The 22,254-nt window shown below is 42.5% G+C and overlaps 1 protein-coding gene across 2 annotated transcripts in view; it reads left to right on the forward strand.

Moving 5' to 3' along the window:
- MAPK10 (mitogen-activated protein kinase 10) overlaps positions 1-22,254 on the forward strand; it is a 454,812-nt gene that overhangs the window by 78,321 nt on the left and 354,237 nt on the right. The window contains exon 1 of one of the 2 annotated variants that reach the window (XM_084973669.1): positions 7,453-7,537. The exons of the other annotated variant lie outside the window; for it this stretch is intronic. The gene's annotated coding sequence lies outside the window, so the exon portion shown is untranslated. Of the gene's footprint in view, positions 1-7,452; positions 7,538-22,254 lie in introns of those variants that run through there. 2 annotated transcript variants of the gene reach the window in all.

Genomic DNA, 22,254 nt, shown 5'->3' on the forward strand with positions numbered 1-22,254 from the left:
TACAGTGGGAACTCCTGTTTTGCCTATGTCTGAGTTTTAAATAAGTGGCATCACTCAGCATATTCTTTTATTTTCGTGTGACTCCTTTTAATTATTATTATGTTTGTGAGGATCGTTCATCATGTCAGGCATAGCAACAGTTCACACCTTTTCATTGTTACGGAATATTTCACTAAGTGAGTATACCACAATTAATTTATTGTACCCGTAGAACAGTCCATTCTGGTCATGATGGACACCAGTATTTTTTTTTCACTTTTGTGCTCTTACAGAGAATGTCATTATGAACATATTTATTTATTTATTTTTTATAAATTTTTTTTGTCTTTTTTTTTTGTCTTTTTAGGGCGACACCCCGGCATATGGAAGTTCCCAGGCTAGGGGACTAATCACAGCTGTAGCCGCCGGCCTATGCCACAGCCACAGCAACGTGGGATCTGAGCCTCATCTGCGACCTTAACCACAGCTCATGGCAATGCCAGGTCCTTAACCCACTGAGCGAGGCCAGGGATTGAACCCGCAACCTCATGGTTCCTAGTCAGATTTGTTAACTACTGTGCCACGATGGGAACTCCTTTTATGAACATATTTAAACATGTCTTCTGGTGCATATATGTGTTCATTCCCCTTCCCCTCTTTTTTTGGCCGTGCCTGAAACATAAGGAAGTTTGTTTCAGGGCCAGGGATCAAACCTGCACCACAGCAGTGAAGCTAGATCTCTAACCCACTAAGCCACCAGGGAACTCCCATGTGTGCCTTCCTATTTGGTATATTACTAGGAGTAGAATTGCCGAGCCACAGGATATGTATGTAGTCAGAGTAAGAAGATATTATCAAACAGTTTTTCAATTGGTTATACTTGTATCAGCTCTCTGTAAGCATTTCACTTCTTCTGTAACCTCAAATAACAAGTCAATCTCTCTCATAGCCAAAGATGCAAAAAATCTCGAATAAATCAGCAAACAGAATCAATCTGCAACCTAAAAAAAGATCACGTATGACAATCTAATTTGGTTTATTCTTGGAATACAAGGGGAAGTTTTGTATTTGAAACATCAATTGATGTAGCTCTCCAAAGTAACACAATAAAAAAGTGATAATAATTATTTAAATAGAAGGAAAAAAACATTTGATAATTTCTTTTTCTTTTTTTTTTGTCTTTTTGCCATTTCTTGGGCCGCTCCCGCGGCATATGGAGGTTCCCAGGCTAGGGGTCCAATCGGAGCCGTAGCCACTGGCCTACACCAGAGCCACAGCAACGCGGGATCCGAGCCGCATCTGCGACCTACACCACAGCTCACAGCAACGCCGGATCCCTAACCCACTGAGCAAGGGCAGGGACCGAACCCGCAACCTCATGGTTCCTAGTCGGATTCGTTAACCACTGCGCCACGACGGGAACTCCGATAATTTCTTTTTCTTTCTTTTTAAAAAATTTTTTTTTCTTTTTAGGGCCACACCCAGGTGGCATATGAAGGTTCTCAGGCTAGGGGTCTAATTGGAGCTAGAGCTGCTGGCCTGCACCACATCCACAGCAACATCAGATCCGATCCGTGTCTGTGACCTACATTACAGCTCACGGCAACGCCGGATCCTTAACCCACTGAGTGAGGCCAGGAATTGAACCCACAACCTTATGGTTCCTAGTCACATTCGTTTCCACTGCACCACGATGGGAACTCCAGCATTTGATACAATTTAACACCCAACCATGGTGAAAAAAATCCAAAAAACCTCTCAGCAAACTGAAGAGAAAAGAACGTTAATAAAGAATGCACACACGCACGCTTGTGCACACACACGCAAACACAAACATACATACACATGTATGTATAAAGCCTGTGGCCAACACCGTTTGTCATGGTGAAACATTGAAAGCTTTCCCTCTGATATAGAGACAGGGAAACAGTCTCTATCACTACTGCTACTTATTATTATTTTTAATGTAAGGTTCTAGCCAGAGAATAAGGTAAGAAAAAATGGTATGAGTATTGGGAAGGAAAAAATAAACTAGTCGTTATGCACAGATGTGAATATTGGATACATATGAAATCCAGAAGACTACAGACACATTTTTGAATTACTAAGTGAATTTAGCTAGGTCGTTAGATAGAGCCATTATTCACAAGTAAATTTTACTTGTGGAACAAGTCGGAACAAAACTGTTGGAAGATGAAATTTTAAGAAAAATAGAATTTAACAGCATCAAAAAAGGCTCCGTGGGTGCTTATACTGAATGACTGTATGCTGCTATGCTTTTGATGTTCTCTTTTCAGAGTTTTGATGGTTTTTCCTGTCTCTCAACTTAGTGGGCTGTTAGCTACCATTCCTGTTGCTGTCACTATGCTTATCTCTAACTGCAACTTTTTAAAAGTAATTTTGGAGTTCCCGTCGTGGTGCAGTGGTTAACGAATCCGACTAGGAACCATGAGGTTGCGGGTTCGGTCCCTGCCCTTGCTCAGTGGGTTAAGGATCCGGCGTTGCCATGAGCTGTGGTGTAGGTCGCAGATGCGGCTCAGATCCCGCGTTGCTGTGGCTCTGGCGTAGGCCGGTGGCTACAGCTCCGATTAGACCCCTAGCCTGGGAACCTCCATATGCCGTGGGAGCGGCCCAAGAAATAGCAACAACAACAACAACAACAATAACAACAACAACAAAAAAAAGACAAAAAAAAATAAAAGTAATTTTCTGCCTTAGGTGTGCTATGATTGGAAAATCAATAACAATATAAAATGGGTTAAAATTATCTTAATAAACTGAAAGGATTTTAGCACCTAGACTCCGTGGCTTTTATTTTGGCCATCTAGGATTTACTCAGAGCCTTTTAGACTTCTATCCAGTGTCTGGTTTTGCTCAAAGTGACTGAGATTGCCAGAATACAACCTCCAAGTCAGAGGGTGTTATTCTGTCTGTGTATCTCTTTAGATGGTAGGAGGGACTGTTCCTTACTTGAAAGGGACATTCCTTAAAGTGTTCTATAAAGTAAAGAAAAAGGAAAGTTGGTTTCAGCTTCTGTACAGGAATTTTAAACAAAATATTTTGATTATCTCCCTTAGGACAAAAATTTAGTATAAATTTTATTACTAAGTTTGAGATTAGTTATTGACTCTGATGTGATTTAAAATGCATGATGACAATGCATGATGACTCAGATAATGTTGCACTGGCTTTAAGGCTTTGTTTCTAATATTAGTTGAATTTAGTATAGCTTAGTAAGTAAGATTATAGCCAAATAAATACTGTTAACAAAATAAGCCAATATATCATCAGGATCCCACTCCAAAAACTGGGTGTTAGAAGGATATAATCCAATAAGCATTGAATCTCTGTAGCTAATCTAACAGATGGAGCAAAAGGGACTGGTAGAGCTTGGCTTTTCTGGTTGACAGGAGCTGGAAGGACTATATCATTAACAATTCGAGCTCTAGCCGTAACCTGTGGGGGCAGTGATGCCGTTGCAGATAGTTTCTCTTCAATTGTAATTTATTCATTTCATTTAAGAAATACTAGCAGTAGCTCCCTGCGTTGATTTCAGCGCTCATTAATGTATCACGAACATCAATTTGAAAAACACGAATTTGTTTATTTATTGTCTTTTTTTTTAGGGCCATACCCGTAGCATATGGAAGTTCCCAGGCTAGGAGCCAAATTAGAGCTCTAGCTCTACACCACAGTCACAGCAACGCCAGATCCGAGCCCCGTCTGTGACCTACACCACAGCTCACTGGCAAAGCTGGATCCTTAATCCTTAGTCCTTAATCCTGAGCAAGGCCAGGGATTATACCTGTGTCCTCATGGGTACCAGTCGGGTTTGTTACCACTGTGCCACCATGGGAACTCCGAAAAACACTAATTTAGATTCCACCAAGGATCAATCTTATTCCTTCAATGTTCCCTTGAACTGGAGCTTTGGCACTGGGCCCAGCCCAGCCCAAGTCATGGTCTAGTAGTTATCAGTCCTTGAGTCCATCAGCCATACATCCTGATAATAGAAGGCTCAGACTTTGAGAATATTTTCACCTTGGACCACAGATGGGAAAAAATGAGATGATGTATAATTAGTGCTACATCTTTCTTTGCTTTTTGTTTTTTAGGGCTGCACCCTTGGCACATGGAGGTTCCCAGGCTAGGGGTTGAATTGGAGCTACAGCCACCAGTGGCCTATGCCACAGCCACAGCAACATGGGATCTGAGCTTTGTCTGTGACCTATACCACAGCTCATGGCAACACCGGATCCTTAACCCACTGAGTGAGGCCAGGGATTGAACCCGCAACCTCATGGTTACTAGCTGGATTTGTTTCCGCTGCTCCACAATGGGAACTCCTAATGATACATCTTTCTTTGTTCACAAATTCTACTTTATACTTTTAAAGTGATTAATGTAAAAAGTGGCAAATGTTATTGAAACATATGGGCAGGCCAGAGGCAATTATAGTAAAATAATCCATGAGCAAAAATGAGAGCCCAAACCTGATCCAGAATTTGTGCATTTGTGAGATGGTATTGAAAGTCTTTTCCCTATTCCAATATTATGAGGAGAAGTAACATAGTGATTATGTGTAAAATAGCTGCATAGAGCCTGGGGTGGATGGTTGTTTGCAAAGATAGTTGAACAAATTCCTCCCATCCCTGTCTTCTTGCTCCTTTTTAGCCTGACTTGCCTTTTCTTCCAAGAAATTAAGTCTTTTCTTCCCATTCACCTAACCTGCTCCCAGAGTCTGGGCTGGCTTTTGAACTTTGACTAATAAAATGCAGTTGAGATGTTCTGGTGCTTCTTGCTTAGGCAACAAGAGGCCATGTGCTTTTGTTCTTATCGTCTTGACACTCCTTGACTTCCATTTGAAGAAGGCTTCTTGAGAATGAGAGACCAGGTAGAGAGGCCCAACAGCCCATGCAAATCACCAGACATGGGAGGGAGGCCTTGTTAGCCCACCCAGCCCAGTTGCTGTAGATCAAATTTTGTTCCCCACCCCCAATCCATATGTCAAATCTAAATACCCAATATAATGGTATTTGGGGGTGGGCGTTTAGCTCCTTCCTAATAGGGTCAATGCCCTTATAAAAGAGGCTCCAGAGAGATCACCTGCCTCTTCTGCTGTGCGAGGACACAGTGAGAAGATAGACCTTCCATGAATTAGGAAGCAAACTCTCACCAGACTCCATATCTGCAGGTGTCTTGTATCTTAGTCTTCCAGTCTCCAGATGTCTGAGAAATATATGTTGTTCAAGTCGAGACAATGATATTTGTTATAGCAGCCCAAATAAGCAGACACTGGTCAAGCCCACCTGTTCTTATAGCCATGGAGTGATTCCATGTGAGATCAGGAGGAGAACCACCCAGATGAACCCAGCACAAACTGTGCATTCACAGAATCATAAATGAACCAAAATTGGGTGTTATTTTAAGCTACTCTGATTTGGAGTAGTTTGTAACACAGGTTAGACAGATGATAGTTTTGTCATGAGTGTTCAATAAATGGGCATAAACACTTACCTCCTTTTTTTCATTTTTTAAAGTTTTATTGAAGTATAGTTGATTTATAAAGTGATAATTTCTGCTGTACAACAAAGTGATTCAGTTAGACATGTTAACTCCTTGCCTCTTGAGGGAAGGATAAATTAATTTTGAAGTACCATTTCAAGGGGAATCCTTTTTAAGTACTGAGATTTATTTCTTGGGATTAGGTGGATGACATTTAGACAGTTATTTGGCCAATTTTTCTTCCCACTCTCTGTTTACCTCATTTCAGGATTCCTGTACATATATATGTAAACCAAAACAGTTTTAAGACAAAGTTGAGTATGCCGAAAGTTTGTAAATCAGGGTAAATCTTTGCTCTTGATCAGTTGGGCATAGAAATAAAAGTTCAATAAATGGGACACACACATCATAGCTTGTACTTGAAAAGAGATCTGTATTGCATAGTGTAAAAAACCTGTGGATGAGCATTTTTAAAATCTCTCTATGAGAAAACAAGAAGATATAATTTCTTTCATTGAGGCTGATAGGGTATTATGACTAATTTGTCATAATGGATCAAATTAGATTTTGCAAGCCAAGATTATTTTTTTTCAAAGTTTGCGGAGTATAAAATGAATAATAGCTAACGCTTATTGAGCATTTAATATGTCGGGCATGTTTTAAGCATCCTAAAAAGGATTTTATAATCACACCTCAATTTCCTTCTCTGTAACAAAAAGGCAATAATAGGTAAGGATGAGGAAGATGAGGCACAGTGACTTGGTTTGGGATTCCTAGAAGCAGAACAAAGAAGGGGATCCTTATGCAAGTGATTTATTGTGAGAGTGCTCTTAGGGGAAAGGGGATGGCAGAATCAAGATAGGAGCAGGGGAAAGAGCTAAGCCAGAAAGTGCTCTCTAGCTTCAATCTGATCCTGTGGGGGAGTTCTGAAGTATTAATTGCACCAAAAGGTTAGTTCAATCTTGAGGAAAGGAGTCCAGCCTTTTGTATTCATGTATTAGGCGGTATTAGCTGTAGATTGCCTGCAGCTGGGGTTTCTGGGGTACCTAGTATCCTGGGGGAGAGGAAGCTCCTGTTGCCAAAGGACAATTCTCAAGGAAAAGGGGCACATGTGAGCCAGTAATAGCAATTACAGCAGCTGGGGGATGGGGGCACCCATGGAGTAAATGGGTCTGCGTGGGGCATCCACAGTGTCTGATACAGTCCTCCCCTTGCACTGGTAAAACCCACGTGCTTCTCACATTAAGCTCACTCTGTCCCAGTGTTGCTTTCCCAGGATTCTGGTTGGTCGCAATTTCTAAGAAATCTGAGAGGAGGATTAGTAGGAAAAACCACAACCCTGTTGCTATAGTGGACCCTGAGATCATAACTGATACCCGCTATCTTCTGCTTTTACCTTCCATTCTATTTTCTTCTCCCCACTGGTTAGCACTTCTCTACTGCTTGCTGGAGTGAACAAGGCTGTCAGTCTTGGAAAGTCTAAGCCCCTACTTACCTTGTCTTCATTGGGCCAAATTTCCTGAATTTACCCATTTAGAATTGAAATCGGCATGGGAATACTGAGGTGTGGTGTGGATTATCTGAGTATCGGTTATAATTCTACTTGCCCCGCTCTGTAGCGATAGGTCTTTATCCTCATGGTGACCAGGGTTATTATCTCTCCAGTGTATTAACTTCTCTTTGGAACACGTAGTGACCAGGCAGCTACCACAGCTCTAAGTTGAGTAGGACTCAGTGTATACCCTGGCGGCAGCAAGTACCTCCTGACGGTCAGGATAGCTAGACCCACAGGGCGGAAAAGTTCAGGGGTAGGAAACAGAAATTTCTCCAGTGGGTTGCTGGAGCAGGGAAATTCCTATTTTACTCCCTTGTTCCCATATATTCTACATTTTGGAGGTTCACCACCGAATGAAGGGTATTGGTGTAATAAGCATACTCTATCCTGAAGGATGCTGTTCTGTCCTTACAAGGTATCATCTCCAAACTGGCCCTTAACTGTATCTTCAAGAAGCCACTCCACGGTTCTATCAGTCCCGAAGCTTTGGATGGTGAGGTATGTGTTAGGTAGTGGATTTTATTGTCACGGACTCACTGCTAAACTTCCTTTGCTGTAAATTATGTTCCTTGACGTGAGGCAATCTTATAAGGGCGCTCAATGCGTCACAGAAATACCTGTCAATCCTGATCAAAATAAATCATTGTTTTTCATAGGAGGAAGGGACATGGTATAATCAGTTTCACGTCAGTAAGCTGATTGGTGTCTACGAGGGATGTTCTGTATTGGAGACTTAGCCTTTCTCTGTTGCAAACACACTGGACAGCCCACAGTGACAGTAGCTAGATCAGCCTTGCTTAGAGGGAGCCTGTGCTGTTGGAGTCATGAATGACTAGCCTTATTTTTTGCTACCAGGGTCTCTCTGTTCATGTACCCGTTGTGCCAGCATTGGGGTATTCAACTGCAGAGGCTGGCTCACATCCTAGCAGCAGAGTCGTCCTGGCCGCTTGATTTTTGAACCCTTCTGCTGCGGATATACTCTGGGGTGCCAAGATGTCGGTGCCCGTGCCCATAAGTTCTTCCACATGCCCCTTCCCCAGGCGTTCTGAGCCGTAATTTACCAGTATGGCCGCTTCCAGGCCTCTTCACAGAGTATATGTGTATTCTTACCTTGGCCACGTCTCTCTCCAAGCAAGTAGATGGTCAGATGCACTTCTCATTGGCAGGGGCAGTGGAGGGGGGCAGCGCTGGGCAGGGAGTTCCGGTCACATCTTTTTTTTAGAGTCAACTTGAGTGGCACTGGAAACCAGGAACTGCCCTTTGCCAGCTTGTGCCAGCATGCTGAGCTGACCTACCTGTGAGCTAAGTTTAGTTTTTGTTCTTCACCCCCAGCTCGAGCCCCAGTTAGGTCCCAGGGTGTGAGCTGAGGGATGGGCCTTGGTACCACAGTGGTGAAAGATGTGGGGCGTCTGGGCCACATGTTTGTGCAGCTTTCTTGTGCCTTCCCAACCTGACAGATTATCTCTTCCATTTTATAAGTACTTTCAGAGTTCGTTCCCTGGAAGCAGAAAAACTGGGGGTGCAAGATGTTTTTAGAATTGGCACTTGTGAAAGGAAGTGGGAGAAATTAAAATAACTCTCACGGTTTAAAAGAAAAAAGAGCCAGGCCTTGGCTCCCTTGTCTTCCTCCGTCCCTGGGTGTGGGCACTGGGAATGGAATGGCTTTGGGCTCGGTGGCTCTCTGCCGCTGAGGCAGACCCTGAAGGAGCACGTAGGTGGACGTCGTCAGTACTTGCCACTGTTGGTTGGCAAGTCTTCCTTTGAGGGGCTCCAATCAGAATATGCTGCATTGAAATCCCAAATTGAGTTACCTGGTCTTGGACTTCTTTTTTTAGTAGTAAGATGTGCAAAGTAAATAACTTGCTCTGTAATTTTTTTTATTACTCAATGAATTTATTACGTTTATAGTTGTACAATGATCATCACAATCCAGCTTTATGGGATTTTCATCCCACACCCCCAGCGCATCCCCCTGCCCCCTGAACTGTCTCCTCTCGAAACCATAAGTTTTTCAAACAGATACTGACTTGCTCTGTAATTTGAAGAGGATGATTGAGCGTGACCCACATCACTGGACCCTTAAACATTGTGCTGATGAGGTGGGCCCTTGAATCTCTGCCAGATTTATCGCCTACCTTCTGGAGCACATTGCTTTCACTATGGCACTCAAAATACTTGCTACTTCTTGCTAATCAGGTCTGATTTATATGATATCGTCAATATAGTGAGTTACTGTGATGCTCTATAGAAGGTCCAGATGGTCCAGGTGTTTTCGTTATAACAGGGAGCAGGAGGTTTATAGCCCCCGGTCAAAACAATAAATTAATATTTTTGTCTGAGACAGACTTGGCCAGGACTCCATTTACTGTGTCATTTCCATAATGACACCAGGTATCAGCATCAGACTCTGTGTACAGCAGCACTCGAAGGTCTGTGTTTGACGTTCCCACTGCGGCTCAGTGCTAACGAACCTGACCAGTATCCATGAGGATGTGGGTTCAATCCCCAGGCTAGCTCAGTGGGTTAAAGATCCAGAGTTGCCATGAGCTGTAGTGTAGGTTGCAGATGAGGCTTGGATCCTGCACTGTTGTGGCTCTGGCGTAGGCTGGGGGCTACAGCTTTGATCTGACCCTTAGCCTGGGAATTCCATATGCTGTGGGTGTAGCTCTAAAAAGCAGAAAAAAAAAATTATGTGTATAAAAAAAGGTCTGGGGAGTCTCTTTTTCCAGTGTATCATTAGCTGAGTGAATTGCTCTAGGCCCTTGGGGGCAGGACTGGGGAATCACCGCTGCATACGCTGTCCACACTCTTTACAGTCCTTCCTAATGTTGCCCCAGCCTCTGCTTGAGTGAGTGAGTTCAGGCTCAGAGAATTGGCTCAGGTCTGGAAGTTGGGCAAAGCATCGTCATGACTCTTTCCTGTTGGAGGGCTGACTTCAGCCTTCCGCTCATCTACCCTGGTCTCCTTCGGTTGTACAAACCAGGGATTATCCGTACTGGCTGCCATTCGCCCACCCCCAGGAGCCCTATGTTTTGTCTGCCATCTCCATTGATCCCCGCGCGTCAGGCCGTTCTGTCCCTGCTGCCCATCACGCCGATTATGCCTCTCGTGTCTGAGGATTAAGTGCTGCCCTCAGGCTTTCGCCCTCCTGGGATCAGCCCCAGTGCAGTGGTGAGTGCGGGCCTGTGGCAGCCCCTCCTGGTGTCAGCTCTGGAGCCCACAAGACTCCGAAGACGGCCAGTCCCAGCAGACTTCCTAGACACACAGATCTCCGCGGAGAGCTTGCTCTCTGAAGACTCAGCCTGCAGCGCTGGGCGAAGCCAAATTAAATACAATGTCTTTACTGAAGGGTTTGCAGATCTCTTTTATGTAAAAGCGGAATGTGAGTTTCCATGAGCAGTATATAACATTTTGAGTAAAAACCCTGTTTAACTACTTTGTCGTGTGACACTTTCTAAACTCCCAAAGTGGCATTCACTTGGCCTCAATGTTACTAATAATAGAGGTGAAATGTCTCAGAATGTTCTTTTAAAAATTTTAATTCTCTAATTATGAAGATGTTTTATATCTTTTTTGTAATATTTGTATTTTCCTTTCTATAGACTGTCCATTTTTTACTCATTTTAGAAATTGTCGTTAGTCTTTTATTGGTCTTTAGAAGTTCTGTGTATATGGTAGGAGTTAGTTCTTTGCCTGATATGACAGAAAATACTTTTTCCTTTTTGTTATTTGACGTTCGAAGTTGAGTTTACTTTTATCTTTTCTTTCTCTCTCTTTCCTTCCTCCTTTCCTCTCATATTCCCTCCTTATATTTCTCCAGTCTTTCTCTACTTCCTGTCCTCTTTCCTTTTTCCTTTTTTTTTTTTTTCATGGCCACACCTGCAGCATATGGAAGTTCCTGGGCTAGGGGTCAAATTGGAGCTGTAGCTGCTGGCCTGCACCACAGCCACAGCAACACTGCTGCAACCAAGCTGCATCTGTGGTCTACACTGCAGCTTGCAGCAGTGCTGGATCCTTAACCCACTGAGGCCAGGGATTGAACCCACATCCTCATGGACACTATGTTGGGTTCTTAACCCACTTAACCACCACCGGAAGTCTGTATTTCATATCGTCTTTTCTATCCTGAGCCACTGTAATAACCTTCTAATAATAATAGGCTGGCTTTCATTCCATGGAATGAAATATGGCTGTCCATATTTTTTTTTCATACCTCAGTCAGAATGGTTTTTAAAAAGCACACCTGTGAATATTTCACAGTTACTCCTTCAAATATGTCAATCGTTTCTTTCTTGTTGCTCTTGAGTTAAGGTCCTAAGTTAGGCACAGGTCTTCTCTAAGCTGGGCCCTCACCCACTCCTGTAGCCCCGTCTCTAGCCACTTCCTTTCTTTTCCTCCGGTGTGACATGCTTTCGCACATACTGTCACCTGTCCCTCTTGAAGTCCCTGCAACTTCACCTGGATAATTTCTTGTTCTTCAGATCTTAGCTTCAGTGTCACTTCTATAGGGTCAATTTTTTGGCCCCTCAGATTGGGACTCTGTTATATGCCTTTGTTGCGTCCTGTAATAACCTTTGTAGTCCCTGATCCAACTACACAGTGGACATAATTGCCCGTTGGTTTAGTTAGCATTTTGTATCTCCTGCTAGAGTCTCATCTCCGTGCTGTCGGGAATTCTCTCTTTCTCTCTCCCCCCACCCTCTTTTTATATTCCCAGCAGTTAACAAAGAGTCTGGCACAGAATAGATGCTCAATAAATAATTGTAAAAAAAACCCCTTTGGTTGAAGGAAAGAATGACTGAGGTTTGAGAGTTAGGCAGCAGTAAAATGATGAAGATTTTAATACTATGCTGATAAATTTATACTTTATGCTGTGGCAATCGAAGAGTCATTGAAATATTTAATAACAGATATCAGTTTTATGTTTATCTTTAGTCTTCCTCTTTTCTTAATGTTAGATTTTTCAATCAATAGTTATTTCTTGGGAATTTTTTATATGATCAGGATTCTGCAAGGGTACTTAGTATGGCATCTGTAACTCCTTAATTAAAATGGGATTTTTTTTTCTCTGCTGCTTTAGGGAATTGATTTTAAAGTTATATCAATATTTATATGTATCTGAATTTTTAATTTTAAGCAAGTAGTTCTTTTTTTTTTTTATTTTCGCCTTTTGTCCTTTTCTAAGGTCACACCTGCGGTGCGTGGGGGTTCCCAGGCTGGGGGTCAAATTGGAGCTGTAGCCACCAGCCTACACCACAGCCACAGCAACGCGGGACCTGAGCCACACTGGCGTCCTACACCACAGCTCGTGGCAATGCCGGATCCTTAACCCACTGAGCGAGGCCAGGGATCGAACCCGCAACCTCATGGTTCCCAGTCGGATTCGTTTCCGCTGCACCATGACGGAACTCCTAAGCAAGTAATTCTTAAAAGAGACTATTCTCAGTATTCTCCCAGCTCCCCCCATCTTTCAGTCGTCTGAGCCTTATAACAATGTTTTATTAAGTAGGTCAATGTCACTTTACTAGGCTATCGCAGATTTTAATGGTAATGACATCCTCAGTGCTAGTTTTGGGAAGGAAGGCGAACACCTATGTGAATGTTAGGTCTTGAAGAAAAAAGATCTTTTTATTGTTTTTCACTTTTAAATTTAGAAATTATTAGATAATGATCTAATAATAAACATGATAGAACAACAGTAGTAACAGAATAAGAAGAAGAAAAGTTATCTCTGCTTCTTTGCAGAAGGGCTCAGTAGTTGTTTTAATATTAGTGCTTACTTTCATTTATGTAATGCTTTTCATGTTCAAAGTACTTATCCAAAATTAAGTAATTAATCCTGATATTGGACTATGCAAGGCAGATAAGAATTATCTTCATTTTACAGATTAAGTCAGACGTAGCTTATTCCAAGTGATTAATGTTTTAAAATCTCCAATACCAAATGGTCTGTGTTCCTCCGGAAGCATGTGGAAATCCGAATTTCCATAGTAATTATGTGTTCAGTTGTGCTGAGGAAGCAAGTGGCAGGCCCAGATAATCTTCTAAAAAACTTGCTGGCAATATACAAAACAGAGGAAAGTAGTTTTTTATTCTTGTTGAAGAATGATATGCTTATTTACCTATAGTGGCTCCCTCCTCAGAGGTCCTCTAAAGCGAAAACAAAACCAAAACCCCCAAGACACAAAAACCTTGGAAAATGCTGTTTAATGTACAGAGTCAATGCAATGTAATGGCTGCACTTGTATCTTGATACATGAAAACGCAGCCCCGGTCTATTCAGAGGTAACGGTGTTGCACAGCCCTTTCCTTAGCGTTCCGTTCATACGCGGTGGCATCGGGCCGCATTCTGGTTACTACTAATATACCTTCTGCATGAAGGAAATTTGTGTGAGGAGGAAAATATTGTTAAGAAGTAATTCCTCAGCCTTGCATTGTGAAAGGACTCTGATAGATACGCCAGTTCTCTTTTTGAAAAAAACATAACACTTTTCCGCCTTTTTTTTTTTCTCATGGCAGAGGGACAAGTCATAATTGTTAGAGAGAAAAATGAGAAAAGTTTATCTATCAATCTCTCTGTCGTCTCCTTAGTACTGTGTTCCTCTGTGTTGAGAAGAAAGGCCATCCCCATTCAAAAGTAGAAAAAATAGAAATGGTATTTTAGTTCAGTGAGAACAGTTCCTTCAACACTGCCTGATACTGGGCAAAAGTGCCAGAAATAGCTCTATTTATAGATTTGGGGACTTCTATTTCTGATAATATGGTGTACCAGATGCCTGGAGTAACTCTTCTTATAAAGAACATCTGTAAGTCCTGGATAGATACAGTTTTTAAAAATTAATGCTTAGATGGGTGTTAAGAAAATAAGGATTGTTATTGGAGAAAAGACAAGAAGGTATGAATCAGAGGACAAGGAGCAGTCAGAGTCATTTCATTTTTTATTTATTTATTTTTGTCTTTTTAGGGCCGTACCAGCGGCATTTGGAGATTCCCAGGCTAGGGGTCCAATCGGAGCTGTAGCCACCGGCCTACACCACAGCCACAGCAACAGCAGATCCCAGCTGCGTCTGCGACCCACACCACAGCTCACGGTAATGCCTGATCCTTAACCCGCTGAGGAAGGCCAGGGATCAACCCCGCAACCTCGTGGTTCCTAGTCGGATTCGTTTCCACTGCGCCACAACGGGAACTCCTGAGAGTCACTTTAGTGTGCTTTGAAAGGGCTATGTGGGACCGCTATTGGGACTTGTGCAAGGTAGAAGATTGGGCCATAAAGCTGGAACCTCCACATCTCCAGTGAGTAGACCAGAAAGATCCCGCCATCCTGGAGGGTGATGTAGGGGATTCTTGCCTATCTCTGCCATACCTCTGGGAAAATGTGTCTCTTGAGCAGTCTCCATGAGGCCTGCCCTAACATGATGGTTTTTTTTTTTTTTAACCCAAATCCATGCTATTATAGATTGAAAAACCTTTAGCTGAAAACTAAAGTGGTCACAGGCTTTGGGAATTCCTATGCTCTAAGCAAAATTAAAGGCAAATCTTTCTGGAGGGATTCATTATAAACTCAGGCCTCCAGGCAGTCCTTTAGATAAAATTCCTATGCATTTGAGCAGACAACGAAAATCATAAAATAAATGGAGAGCCATTAGCAATGGCCAGTAAAAAATATCAAACTACAGAACCAGGTCAGCAAAGACTCAATATTGGAATTTATCAGATGCCAGATATCAGTATAAGTATTTAATATTTTGAAAGAATATGGAGTTCCTATTGTGGCTCAGTGGTTAACAAATCTGACTAGGAACCATGAGGCTGTGGGTTCGATCCCTAGCCTCGCTCAGTGTTGCTGTGAGCTGTGGTGTAGGTCACAGACATGGCTCGGATCCCACGTTGCTGTGGCTTTGGCAAGGGCTGGTGGCTACAGCTCTGGATGGACCCCTAGCAGGGAACTTCCATATGCCGCCGGTGCGGCCCTAAAAAGACACACACACACACACACACACACACACACACACACACAAGAATATGCAGGATACTATTGTAAATACCATAGAAGACAATAGTTTACCAAAAATAACCAATTAGATTTTTAAAAAAGAGCAAGAAGGGCTTCTGGAAAAGAAGTATGAATGTAAAATTTGTGAGAAACCTCAGGGACTGTTTACATAGCCGATTCGACCTGCTAAGGCAAGGAACAATGAACTGTAACAGGCCCAGAAGAAGAGAGGCGTAAATTTGGAAAATATGAAAGAGAGGTACATGATAGGTAAGACAGAGTAAGAGGGCATAATATCGATCCGATTGGTGTACCAGAGGGAGACTGTGGGGGGAGAGAAAGTATTTTCAAGAAATAACAGTGAGGATTATACAAAAATTATGAAGGGTGTGAAACAAATTCTAGAGGCCCACTGAATCTCTAGAAGAATCTTTAAAAATAAATCCACAATGGAGTTCCCGTCGTGGGTCAGCGGTTAATGAACCTGACTGGCATCCATGAGGATTCAGGATCCATCCCTGGCCTCGCTCAGTGGATTAAGGATCTGGCGTTGCAGTGAGCTGTGGTGTAGGTTATAGATGTGGCTCAGATCCTGCATTGCTGTGGGTGTGGTGGAGGCTGGTGGCTACAGCTCCGATTGGACTCCTAGCCTGGGAACCTCCGTATGCCACGGAGCGGGCCTAAAAAGAAAGATCAATCAATCAATCAATCCACACTGAGATGTATCTCAGTGCAACTGCAGAGCTGAAAAGACAAGTGGAAATCTCTGCCTGGTACTTACAGTTAATTTCTACAGAGCAACAATCAGAGCCAGAAGACATTGTAATAAAACTTTTAAACAGCTAAGATAAAATTATTGCTACTCTAGAATTCTATGCCATGTAAAACTCTCAAGAACAATTGTATAATAGATGCTCATTAGAGGAAATCCTAGATTCACTTCAAGAAGAAGCAAAATAATCTCAGAAGAAAGAACTAAGAAGGATGAACACAGAAAATCGTGAACATGTATATAAATCTAAATAACGTTGAGCATGTTAAACATCAATAGCAATATCTAATTTATGGCCTTGGGAAAGATGAAGGTGCGTTAAAATTCTGGAAGACAGTAGTTTTCAAGATGTGAAGGTGTAGCCTGTCTCCACAGTCCTTATAAAAATGGAGAGAAGGAAGAATTTTGTATCATCTGATGATAAGATAAATATCTGTTTTACATTTTAGTGATTACTAAAAAAACAGAATTAGAGTTTAAAATTTCCAACATACTCAAGGTAGAAAGATCAAGTGAGAAATATATTTATGTAAATTAGTTCAACTCTTTTCAGGCTAGAGAGCTTCGTGCAATCTGTTTTTCATATGTTAAGGCCAAACATTTTAACCCTCTTCCTGCTGTCTTTTCCTCTCTCCTTTCTTTCTTTTTCCTGATATGTAATAGGACTTTGTAGGTTCTTTGGATTCAGTAGTTCAAAGTCCATCTACTGTTTGAGGGAAGGAATATTCTGATAAGATAAAGAAGAAATAATTTTGATCCATGGGAACATGAGTGGTGCGTTAAAGAGGGCACCGGGAGTTCCCGTCGTGGCGCAGTGGTTAACCAATCCGACTAGGAACCATGAGGTTGCGGGTTCGGTCCCTGCCCTTGCTCAGTGGGTTAAGGATCTGGCGTTGCCGTGAGCTGTGGTGTAGGCTGCAGACGCGGCTCGGATCCCGAGCTGCGTCTTAGATTAGACCCCTAGCCTGGGAACCTCCATATGCCGTGGGAGCGGCCCAAGAAATGGCAAAAAGACAAAAAATAAATAAATAAATAAATAAAAATAAAAAAATAAAGAGGGCACTGATGAGAAACAAGAGAAGATTAGGGGGACCTGGGACCCTGAGCTGCCAACACAGCTCCGAGTTGCAGAGCTATGAGTGTGACATAGACAGTTTTTGTTGACTTGCAAGCCATATTTGATTATTTAATGCAGCTTTAATATTTTCCTTGAAAAAAGTGATCAAGTTGAACAAAGGACGAAACTTGGTGCCAACTTTCTGCAGATGTGTTTTTCCCTCCTTAGCATCTATAGAATACTTACTGTGTGCTAAGGACTTTATATACACTGAACAACTTCATGCTCCCAAATGACATATGATGTCGGTACTATTACTGTCTCTGCTTCAAAAACGGGGAAACCCAGGCTGAACTGGGCACAGTGACTTGCCCAAGAACTGATTCCAGAACATAGACTGTAAATGAACAGAAAGGAATCCATGCACAAGTAAGTCTGGGGTATACGAGATTAAAGAAGCTAAGCAGGCGGCTTTTCTGATATGTTTTCCGGTTACTTTTTATGTCTCTAAAGAGGAGCTGCAGTGTGCAGCATTTCCCAAACTTGCAGAACTGGTAAGTTTGACCAGCACAGCCTGTGGGATGCAACCAATTGCAAATTATTTTTTCTCTTCTCATCTCTCTGCAGTTTTTTCAGGGGAGATATGCTTCCCTAGCCCCTGGATGAAAATTGACAAGCTAGATTTTCTGGTCATTCAGTAATAAAATCTTTGGTTTACTTGAAGTTGGAAACAGTGTCTTAGTTCAGTTATCAAAATCACCTTCCCTCCCCCAGCTGGGGCTAGCTGTGAGGCAGCATCTCTCTCTCTCTTTCTCTAGCTGCTTTTATAAGATCTTTCTTCAGTAGGAGCCGGAGGAGGAGGAGAGAGAGAGGGAAAGGGGGAGAAAACTCTTAATTTACCTTCCCATAGCTTGGCTTTATGCTTTCTGGGTTTGGCAGATGTCTGAAGCTAGATCTTTCTCTCCTGGGTGCTTTGGAAGCTTCCCTGCATCTTTTCTAACACAGGCACTTATGCTCTATTTTTCCTGCTGCAGCTTCTGTCTCAGCCTTGGTTTTCTGCTGATCTATTTTATTTATTTATTTTTGTCTTTTTAGGGTCACACCCGAAGCATATGGAAGTTCCTAGGCTAGGGGTCTAATTGGAGCTATAGCTGCCAGCCTACACCACAGCCACAGCAACGCCAGATCCGAGCCGCATCTGTGACCTACACCACAGCTCATGGCAATACCAGATCCTTAACCCACTGAGCGAGGCCAGGGATCGAACCCTCAACCTCATGGTTCCTAGTCGGATTCATTTCCACTGCGCCACGACGGGAACTCCTGATCTACTTTACGTAGACTCTCTCTTTGAGCCCTGTCACTCTTCCAGGTGGTCCTCTTGTCTGATTTAATTGGCTGCAGGCCATTTTTTTTGAGCGGCCGGGAATTCATGTACACCTTGGAATGTATCAACATACCTTTTGGCCTGACACACCAACCCAAGGTAGCTACTTCCCCCTTTTCCCTGCCATAGCAACCAAGCATGTTTTTGTGCTTCTTGGCTTTTTAAAGTGGGACTCACCCTTTGGTTCACTTTGTGTGTCCAAGTGCAATGGTTCCATCCTCTAACTAGTACTGTTAAAATCCCTTGCGTAGATGGGAGAGGCAGGACAAGCACCCCTTCCATCCTTCCCACTTCTCTTTGGTGATGATGCAGGTGGACTCACAGGACTCCAGAGGTCTTTCTAAACAAATCCCTCTCACGAATCCACATTATTCTATTTCATCGAATCTAAGAGACCATCTCTGTTGGTTATCTGTGGCTGCATAACAAAGTGGGCCCCAAATTGGCAGTTAAAAACAACATATGTTTATTAACGCACACAGTGTCTAGGGGTCAGGAAACCTGGAGCAACATAAGGTGGTTTTGGTTCAGGGTCTGTCATGAGGTGCTGGCCAAGGTGTCACCTGACACTGGGGGCTGGAGGAGCTGCCTCCAAGATGGCTTCTTCAGGAGGTTGTGGGCAAGAGGCTGCAGTCCCTTGCTGGCTGTTGACAAAAGGCCTCAGTCCCTTGCCAGGTGAGGTCTCCCTAGAGTGGTTTATGGCATAGCAGCTGACTTCCTCAAGGCCAAAGTAAATGATGAGAGAGAGAGAGATATCAAGACAAAAGTTAGTCCTTTCTAACCTAATCTTGGAGATGACGTAGCATCCCTTCTCCTCAGTCTGTTGATTTCATAGACCCCCTGCTGCATGTTGGAGGTGTCTACCTGAGGCTGTGAGTGCCAGCAGGTAGGGGGTCACTGGGAGCTGTCTTGGATGCTGGCTACCACACTGTATATTGTGATTGCACTATTTATTTTATGCACCACTAAGAAAGAAAAAAAAATTCAAGGATTAGGTTATGAAATCAAGTGTAAGACGTATCTAATATCAGATATGTTCACAGAATTGATGACACGCAGGAAAATTTCCCTTATGGGTGAGGATATTTTGAAATCATAGCATTGATTCCTGATCATTTTCATTACAGCTGCATCTTGGTCTACAATATTGCTCTGGAATTTTCTATCTATTTATCTTGGGCACTTCAGTTGAAGCCACCCATTTAGCCCATCCTCCTCCCACCTTCTCCACCTTTTTTCTTGAACCATTCTCACCCGCCAGTTTTCTGCCGAATGCTTTTGGGGAATGTCCTGTTGCATGCCGGTTAGTTCTCTCAACTTGTCTCTGTGGCTTCAGCCCCTCTATTATTAAATATGAACAGAAAGCCGCCATTGAGCCGGACATCATGCAGACTGCAGGAGGGTACAGAGAGTCTTCAGGTGACTTCGTGATGTCATTTCATAGAGAGGGGAAGTTAGAGCAAATATAATGAAAACATCTGCTCAACTGGATGGTAGGGCAAATTTCTTATTTTAAATAAACAATTTGAAAAAATGAGTTCACATATTTAAATTACATCTTAGAGGATCTGGGAAGTGTACAATTTTTAGTGCAGCTTATTTAAAACATTTACTTAGGCGAATTCAGGTTAATAATTGTTGCCACTTTAGTTTCATCCACCAATATAATTTGGTACTTTAAAACTACAAGTTTCTAACATATTTACATTGGGTGTTTATGTCTGTTTTTCACATTTTAGGGTAATTTGCAGGGGAGGGCATGTGCATAATTGAAAGCATATACTCTGAAGTCAGGCAAAGCTAGGCTGGATACAGGTTCCCATTCATTACTGCTAGTATAATTGAGCTCATATTAACCTCTTTCAGCCTCAGCTCCCTTTTCTGTAAAATAAAAATGGTGCTAAATAAAATAGTGCATGTAAAGCTCTTGCCTGTTGCCTGGCACGTAGTGGCCCCCAATAAATGGGAGTTATTCTTGTTATTTATCAGGAGGCACTGTAGAATTTGATGTACTATTCTGGCTTCATGTCTGTCTGACGTTTTAAGAGCATTCAAAGAGAAACTGGGATTTTGGGTGTTGGGCAAAGTTCATATTCTGTCTGCACTTTTTTCCTGAAAAACAATTAAAAATCCAGTCCGTAGTGACTGACCAATTATTCTGAATACACGTGCTTTAATTATAATAGAAAATTACACTTAAAGACAAAGGAATGTAAATATACTGCATAAGAAAAAGGCAACTTTAGAATTATAGCTGATAAATGATGTTGATGACACATTTGACAGTGATGTAATCTACCATAAGTAGGAATAATGAAAACATATAAAATAAACACAATTAATTTATTTCTTTAGATTAAACAAGAGGCTGAAATACTGAAAGGGAAAAAGATACAGAGATATTTTAACACAAACATTTAAAATTCAGGAATTTTTAGCAAGGTTTAGTTTAGACTGAGTCTAGAAAAAACATTTGTGACATATTTAAAATATAGTTGTGACATGGCTGTGGAAGGGATGAATTCGAGAAGGGAAGGGAGTTCTTGCTGCGGCACAGTGAGTTAAGGACCTAGCATTGCTGCAGCTGTGTCATAGGTCACAGCTATGGCTCGGATTCGGTCCCTGGCCTGGGAACTTTCATGTGTCATGGGTGCAGTCATTAAAAAAAAAAAAAAAAAGAAGGGAAGCCATAAATTAAGCAGAGTGATTAAGTCATAAAACTGGGTGATTTAAAGAAAGATCTCAGAAAAACTGAAATCTGGAGTTCCCCTTGTGGCACAGCAGAAACGAATCCAGCTAGTATCCATAGGATGCAGGTTCAATCCCTGGCCTCGCTCAGAGGGTTAAGGATTTGGAATTGCTGTGAGCTGTGGTGTAGGTTGCAGATGCTGCTCAGATCCCGAGTTGCTGTGGCTGTGGCTGTGGCCGTGGCCAGCAGCCGTAGCTCCAGTTCAACCCCTAGCCTTGTGCCATGGGTGTGGCCCTAAAAAGCAAAAAAAAAAAAAAAAAAAAAAAAAAAAAAAAAAAAAATCTCCAAAAGCGATCTGTTTTTAGGAGTTTAGTGCAAATGCTGGAGTCTAGATTTCTTTTTATTTGGAAAATAGAAAAATACTGGAGCCATTTTACATATATATTTTATACATAAAAATATATGTATATTTAAGCTTTTAAAAATGAGCTACACTAGCACATTCAGCTTCCAGTACAGACACATCCCAAGCTTAGAAATAACGTTGGAATAGAGTCATTTTGTCTTAAGATCATCACTGTTTATCTGCCGTTAAACTAACAAGCAGTATTTTGTGAAATTAATCTCTGTTCAGGAAAAGGGGGATTTCATCAGCCCGTAGTCTCGTTGACCTCTTTGCCGTTTCCAGTGCCTCTAAGCGTCGACTCTTCTTTTCGCGGCTCTCGCTGAACGCCTCTGCCTGGCGCTCCTCTGTCTCCTTGCTGCCAATGCTTCTTGCTCTCGGCCCTGAGTGGGAGCATGGTCCTTGACATTCTGCTGTCGCCTTTGAAGTCTTTACTTAGGAGGTGACGGAGATGCGCTTCGATCTTCTAGCCTGGCAGTGACACTTTTCCTGAGATTTATTTCTCCACCTGTCTGCCCACTGGACATATTTCTTATGGTCAGTTACACTTGAGTCACTGAAGGCAGCTTTAGCTTTGCTCCCTCCATTGTCTCCAAATCAAATTAGTCACAGTTTCTCTTGTGTGATTCATCTTCTCTGATAAGCAGGAGTCTGGACTCAGGCTGCTTTTTTAACCTAAGGGTAGGGCACGATGGTACAGGTGACCAGCACGAGATTCAGCAGACAGCTTCCTGCGGTGAGGCTCCATGTGAGAGAGGCAGCCAGCCTGCCCAGGACGCCTCCTCAAAGATGCTCCAGAGAGTGTGCGAATCTATGTTGCGGCAAAGCAGTAGAAATGGGCTGGAAGAGCTGAAGAAACGGGCCTGAAGTGGAGGGCAGGAGGTGAGGTCTCTCAACATCACCGTGGATGT

The sequence above is a fragment of the Sus scrofa genome, chromosome 8 (genome assembly GCF_054392235.1).
Source record: "Sus scrofa isolate SSC_HxYL_T2T_F1_AM1 chromosome 8, Sscrofa_HxYL_maternal_Yorkshire_Landrace_v2.0, whole genome shotgun sequence".
NCBI classification, from domain to species: domain Eukaryota; kingdom Metazoa; phylum Chordata; class Mammalia; order Artiodactyla; family Suidae; genus Sus; species Sus scrofa.